Raw genomic sequence first — 6,000 nt, 5'->3', positions numbered from 1 at the left:
GGTTTATTGCAGTCCAACTTACGTCTACCATTAAGTTGGAACCCAATTTATTCAAGAAACCAATTTCCTCATACTTTTCTACATTTGGCACATATATCTACTGATAAATCAACGTTTTTTTATACGAAAGAAGTTGATTTAATTAAATTGGCCCATTTACTTTTATCTGTGATTGTATATCACTGCATTGAACACCATTGTTGATTTCATACATATGCATATACTAGAAGTTTGTATATGAAGTCAATCGTTCCAAAAGGCAATGGTGTTGTTCTTTAAAATTTCTATCAGTCGAAAAAAGAATTATTTGTTTAACAAACATTTTAAATCGGCAATGTTTGCTTGTTCAATATAGCAATTTAACAAAGCCTTTATTTTCCCTAACCGAGGTCTCTTTGAATGTACACGCGCCATAAATCGTTTGGGCTTGGCATCGTTTACTTTACCGATTCATGCACCACCAGACTTTAATTCGACATTGGAAAATACAATTTTCATACTGCACTGCTGGTGGTATAGTAGCGTACGCGTCAAATAAATGGAATATTTTAAAAACTTGACAGAAGCTTACGAAGGGTGTTATGAAGTATTTAATATTTTTTTCTTCACCTGTCAAAACAAATTGGTGTACGTGCGTATATTGTCCGATAATCGCTAGATCTAATACAGAGGTATAAAAATATCTGAAGTTTTTTTTTGAAAGGATAAACATCTAGATTGAAAATAATTAATTAATCAGGAAGCATATTTCCCAAAATGTATGCATTCTTAATCAGAACTTTAGGTAAATGTTCAATAAATATTCATGATGAATGATAGATTCGATAAACGAGCGGTAGCAGTTTTTGTATTTACTTCATAATATTTGCATGTGATTTAGATGATCTCTTCTGATAAAGTGGTCAAAGTTGCGGAGTCATGACCAGTTATGCCTCTGCCAGATGAAAATTCTGCAGAATCTGCAACTTTTAAGAGATCGCAGATAAAACGATAGGGGACTTCAGTCATAGCAGATATCTTTGACCCTTCATCACGGAATCTCCATTACTTCGACAACTGTGAAACTATAATTTTAACTAATTTTCTACCAGTCATGTGCTTTATGAATGTCAAAAAATCGATTCGCTAGTAAATTGATGTCGTGGTAATCATACAATATTTTTCACTATCGCGTAGAATAAAGCAGAAAGAAGATAAAATACATTGTTGTACTTCAATAAAGCTTCTCAAACGTTTTCGGATGCTCAACAGGCGGAAACTTGCAATATTGCCAGATAAGATACCGATTTTGCACGGCCCTGTGACTTTCTAGCTAGACAATTTCAAAAGCTATTTTGCGTTGACAAAACACCTCTTGTCTGCTTCGCTATCCACAAAAAGTGACCCCTCATATAATAATGAAAATGATGCTTAATTTATAAATGACCTCTCGAAAAATACAAAACGTCATTTGCATAATGCTTGATTCAGAAACCATGCGTAGATAACATCATTGTGATCTTTTCATAAAAAAATTATTTTTTTGCCAATTTAGTATACTTTATTTTACAAAAATAACATAAAAACATTAACAAATTTTAAACATTTTAGTTTCCTCCATTAACCTGTGATTTTTATATCAGTTTTCTTCTAAATATTAGTATATATTACTATTAATTTATAAAACTTTCTGCAGCGCCTCCTTTTTTTCTCCTAAAATTTGCAACAGAGACGTTCACGCGTCAAATTTACGTGCGTTGGCCACTGCAACGTTATTATTTTTTAAATACTAGCCGTGACACGATCAAGATGAGTTATATTCTACGTGCGCTCTACAGCGGCACATATGCTAGTTACGCAAATCGTTTAAATAGAATAAATAAGAGAAATGATATAAATAATGTGAACAATCATATTCACAGTTAGGTTGGGTTAATTTAACGGTTTCGCAGCTTAAAAATGCCAAGCTTGAGAGTTTAATTAAACACAAATTTATAGACTCGTGTATTCTTTATTCTGCTCGTTTCATGATATTAAATTTTTAACACGTTAGCTTTTTCCGACGTTCAATATTTCACAAGCAGTTAGTTTTTCAGTAACGCGCCGGCGACCGTCTAAACGAATGAATTTTAAAAGTATTTGATAACAATAACATTTATACAGCGTTGATGAATTTTAATGGTGTAATTAGTAGCGCACGTTATTGTAACAATCGTTTTGTGGCATTATTCACGGCTGATGAGACTGACGTGGTTAAGTTGAAAGCACTTGGATTATATAGGTTTCGTGTCAAAGGAGATTTAAACGAGGTTCTATGAAAGCGGCTACTGCTGGATTAGAGTAACCTTTAAATCAATCGTAGCTTCTCTAATTGGAGCACATTCTTTGACGTATGGAATTCGGTGGTGTTTGGCCGGCTTGAAGACCCGCATCTCGTCCCTTGTCTACATTCTTCCGTGAAGCGCTGCTCGTTAGTGCAAAACGAGCGTGCATGCAAGCACGAAACGTTTGCGAATCTCCCCTTTCAGGGATAATTGCCCTTGCAGAAATCCTTTAAACTTCCAATTCATTTGTGTCGAATTAATGTTGAATTTCACCAATATGCTCCAACTAATATTTCACCCAAGACAAAAACACCACTGAAATTCTACCTATTACGTGTTTTCTGATTAAGTCGTTTCTCCAAAAAAATATTAAAAACTCATCAAACACTTCACTGAAGAATAGCATGCGGACTAATTAAGAGTAGCTCCACTGACTACGTATATTCTGCAACTACTGTAAAATAGTAGTAACGAAACTTTTCCAAGTTCCAGTAGTTTGAATTAGGCAGACCAGTGATTACCAGCTGAGAGAGGGAAAAATAAGAGTATTGCACGTAAACTAATCATTAGGTCTGTTCTCGTTGCCTTCACTTTTTACACTTTGTGCAATTTTTAGGGTATCAACTTATACAATGGACAAAGACAGAAATACGGAAAGTGCAGAAAGTGTTAAAAGTGTAGGCCAACGAGAACAGACCTATTATGAAAATGTACTTGCACACAAACAAAACAAATGAAACCTTTATAATTTATTTGTTCGACAATAGTCAGGTGCAACTGAAAACAATGAAATAATCGAAAATCAAACTTACCATAATTTCATTGATAATTATTCAATGCGTTAATAGAGAAGCAATATTTTGCATGGCGTACGAATTGTTTTATCAATATATGGGTGGTGCAAAACTGTACGGAAACTAAGTAAATTGCTGATGAAGGAGTAAGAGTCGGGGGGCAATGAAAGAATATGGAATAGCAGGGAATAAAAGGATGAAGGGTGAGCGGGGAGCCAAGCAGTCATAATCACAGCTTAGAATGCATGGAATAATTGAGCGCATGCATCGTTCCGTAGGCAGCTTAAATACTGCGGCAATCATAAAATATAATTTCTTTGAGCCGGCTTATTACGGCAGCCGCACCTGAGCTTCCTAGCAATCCAATTTTTTTATCTCCATTTCTCCGTTAACTACAAGCAATTTGTACCAAACAGCTTTTGATTTAAGAAGATTCTATTTACTAGAAAATATTCTTGCAATGTCACACCAAAAGTGATATTGATAAAACTGTAGTCACGTGGTATACATTGAGCTAAAACTTTCTTAAGCATCGATTGTATCGACTACGCATAACGAGAGAAAAAATTTGATTGAGCAGTCATTTTTCCATATGCAATTAATTTGCTGAAAAAATAAGGCAGGTGTAATAGATATATACATAAGAAAGGAGAAAGGCAGTTTCGCGTTAGATTTATGTTACTTAGTCAAAGCTCGTTAATTTCTGCAGCTATCTCCTGGCTCGGAGAAACAGTCACGCGCGGCACCACGGCAAAAAGAAGACAGCGGGACAGTAAGAAGTTGGCGTAAAATAATAATAATAGCTGCACTGAGAGTCGGGGAGAAAATGTTCGTGACAATTTGCCAATTGGCCAAGCAGCTTTGTTAACCCAATAAAACTGCTGTTTTACACGTATAGAAAAATATATATATATATATAGTATATATATACACCACCAGTATTATAGAGCTGATTAAATTTGATTAATTTCACTGCCTTTCCCACTGGCTGTCTCGCGAACTAAGATGCTCCATCGTAAGGAAAAAGAAGGAAAATAAAGGTGGGCAGTATAAGAGGGGTATAGTATGAGAAGGACGGAAGGACGGTAGAGATTTCGCCTTCGTCCGCTCGAATGCAACTTAGCTTTACAGCAACTCGATTGCACCAGTAAGCAGCTCACTAGGATTTCCTGAACGTCACAGGCGATTTTAAAGAGCGATCGTTTCGCTCCAGATTTATGTCCCGCGCACGTTTCTACGTCGATGGATACCTCTAAATGGTCACTTTTAGAAGACAGGTCTAGTAATTTATAGTAAAGTTCGTTAATTCCGGCTACCCAACAGAGTTAATCAATAATTGACATTTTTCCGTCGATAAAAAGCTACGAGCTTAAAATTCTATACAGATCTTTCTGTGCAGTTACTATAAATGGAAGAGGGGGAATGAGCTTCAAACTCTGTTTTGCAAGTAGCTGGGCCTTTTAATCTTAAGTTTGTCAAAGCACGGAAGAAGTACAAATAGCCTCTAATCAGGCGGTAGGTCATGTTCTACTTGTGTAGCTAATGGAAAGAGCTCTGAAGAGACGAGAGAGAGAGAGAGAGGGAGACAGCGAGATGATCAGGAAAGGCAACCGGTGTAGCAGCACAGCTCCTCCCGAGACTTCTCGAACTTCTGTAAATAAGGCGTTTAAATAAAATCAAGCGACTCCGATGGCCCTTGCTGAAATACGGATTACCGCTTTTCAGAGCGCGAAGCACGCTGCTACTATGACAAGCAAACTGGCAGCACTCGTCTCTCGTGCATAAAGTGTTTACCAGCTTTTGCATCGCGTCCTGCATGAATAAGACTTTCGTATTTCTGATTGCTCCTGATTCGATTGGTGAGCAAGGTCAAGCTTGACCTTGATCAAATGAATCGATTCTCTTCTAAATCTGAGAGAAACCGAGAAACGTTATTAAGCCAATGTAGGTCGAGCAATTTGTGGAAATCAATCGGCATAAACGGTTTATATAGGAGAAATCTATTATTATGAGTATAATTGTGTGACACGTTCCAAAGGAAATCTAAAGATCCTTGCGATAACCTACGCGGTATCTTATGAAATAGTTAAGTTCCTACGATGCTTGAACTGCTTTCATTTTTTAAACTCTTTATTTAACTTTTCTCTTACGGGACACTCACAAAGGTATTATATAATACTAGGGTTTCAATAGAATATGAAACATGGTGGCGTATCCATATACTCCGTTAGAACTCAATTACATTTTATACGATTTTTTCTTAGGCTCCAAAAGAACATATCAAAGTCTCGCTTCATTCCTTTTTAAAAGGGTCTTGAAAGGCTTCGGCAGTCTTCGGCAGCCAATATCTTGGAGCACGACTTAACCCTGATCCTTCCTTTATATCCATCTGAATTTAAATAATGGATCCTGCGCTAATTCTCTCCACAGTGAAACACAGTGAAAACCAGCACGTATATTTGGACCTTCCACTTTAATTAACTCACTGCCCTATTCTCAATGTATTTGGAGTTTCGTCCTTCTCCGTAGTAATTATTCTTGCATTAGCGTGGACTACAGCCCTCAATGACGTCCTGTTCTTTTTTCTGTCATTAAATATCTTATGGCATGGCCTCTCTGATGGAAATAATTAGAAAATTGGTTTAAGTACAAGTTTTGATGTTGAGTGAAATCACAGGCAGGAGAAAAATCAGTTTGGAAGTACTGTCGAAGAGGAGCTAGAGTGAGAGAAGAAAGGGACGGAGAGAAGCTGCGTTCTTATAAAGTAATTATCCCTGAGGTTTCCCTAAGAGCTGACGATAAAACGATGCACATACAGCGCACCTTTATCGCCTTTCTTGAATAAATTTTTTTAATTCTTTCTACATCAGAAATATAATAATTTTTACGCTTTTCCTATTGCC

Source organism: Prorops nasuta, unplaced genomic scaffold (genome assembly GCF_024137725.1).
Source record: "Prorops nasuta isolate Cenicafe-Biocafe unplaced genomic scaffold, Cenicafe_Pnas_1.2 PNAS00019, whole genome shotgun sequence".
NCBI classification, from domain to species: domain Eukaryota; kingdom Metazoa; phylum Arthropoda; class Insecta; order Hymenoptera; family Bethylidae; genus Prorops; species Prorops nasuta.
Note: the sequence above shows the minus strand (reverse complement) of the source record.